Below are 1,812 nucleotides of genomic sequence, written 5' to 3' on the forward strand. Positions count from 1 at the left end.
TACTGGTGAGGGCGATAGTTCCTCTGGGGAGTGCAGCCAGAGTCAAGTCCATGGCACCATGGGAGGCTCAGCTGCAAAGGGGGGGCGGGGAAAGAGTGGAAAAGCAATAGTGGTAGGGGATTCGATAGGTGAGCAGACCGGCGTTTCTGCGGCTGTAGATATGACTCCAGGATGGTATGTTGCCTCCCTGGTGCTAGGGTCAAGGATGTCACTGAGCAGCCGCAGGACACTGAGGGTGAACAGCGAGAGGTCGTTGTCCATATCGATACCAACGTCATAGGCAGAAAGAGGGATGAGGTCCTGCAGGCAGAGTTTAGAGAGCTAGGAGAGAGATTGAAAAGCTGGACCTCAAATCTAGTAATTTCTGGATTACTCCCGGTGCCACGTGCTTGTGAGTACAGGAATAGGAGGATAGAACAGATGAATGCGTGGCTGGAGAGATGGTGCAGGAGGGAGGGCTTTAGATTCCTGAGGCATTGGGACCATCTCTGGGGAAGGTGGGACCTGTACAAGCCGGCCAGGTTATACCTCAACAGAACCGGGACCAATATTCTCGCGGGGAGGTTTGTTAGTGCTGTTGGGGAGGGTTTAAACTAACTTGGCAGGGGGCTGGGCACCAGCAAAAAGGAGTAGAAAAGAGGAATAAGGTGCATAAAAGAGTGAGTGTGTTGGATAGTACCAGAGAAGATAGTACTAGAGGCAGTAGTAGTACCACATTAGATAGGAGCAGACTAAGAAAGACTACGAAAAATTCAAAAATGGGTTTAGAATGCATGTACGTAAACGCACAAAGTGTGGTGAATAAGGTGGTGAGCTACAAGCACAATTAGCTATGTGGCAATATGATGTGGCAATAACGGAAACGTGGCTTAAAAGCGGTGAGGACTGGGCACTTAATATTCAAGGGTACAAGGTGTTCAGAAAAGATAGGGAAGGAAAAAGGGAGGTGGGGTGGCAGTGCTGATTCAGGAAGACATTGTAGTGTTGGAAAGGGAGGATGCTCTTGGGACAAGGACAGAATCCATTTGGTTAGAGTTGAGGAGCAAAAGGGTATGATCACGCTATTGGGGGTATTCCATAGGCCTCCAAATAGTGAGAGGGAGGTAGAGGAGCAAATCTGCAGGGAAATCGCAGAGATATGCAAGTGCTATAGAGTGGTGATATTGGGGGACTTTAATTACCCAAATATCGATTGGGATAATGCTAGGGTAAAGGGAAAGGAGGGGGAGGAATTTCTGAAATGTGTTCAGGAGAATTTCCTTGACTAATATGTTCTTGGCCCAACTAGGAAGGACATATTGCTGGATCTGGTGCTGGGGAATGAGGCGGGCCAGGTTGACCAAGTGTCTGTGGGAGAACACTTGGGTACGAGTGATCATCGTATCATAAGATTTAGATTAGCAATGGAGAGGAGCAAGGAACAATCTAGAGTGGAACTTCTAAACTGGAATAGGGCTAACTTCAATGGGATGCGAAGGGATCTGGCCAGGGTAAAATGGAACCAAAGACTGACAGGAAAAACTGTAACTGAACAATGGGTGATCTTTAAGGAGGAGATGTTCCAACTACAGGCTAGGTACATTCCAACAAGAGGGAAGGGTAAGGAGACCAAAGCAAGGGCTCCTTGGATGACGAGGGAGATAGAGAAGATGATGAAACAAAAAAAGAGGGTGTATGATGCATGGCAGGTGAATTCTTCAAGGGAGAACCAGACCAAATACAATAAGCTGAGAGGGGATGTGAAGATGAAAATAAGATTGGCAAAGAGAGAATATGAGAGTAGAATGGCGGTTAACATAAAAGGGAACCCAA

This window comes from Somniosus microcephalus, chromosome 25 (assembly GCF_052327205.1).
Source record: "Somniosus microcephalus isolate GS21.2 chromosome 25, FLI_Smic_1.0, whole genome shotgun sequence".
NCBI classification, from domain to species: Eukaryota; Metazoa; Chordata; class Chondrichthyes; order Squaliformes; family Somniosidae; genus Somniosus; species Somniosus microcephalus.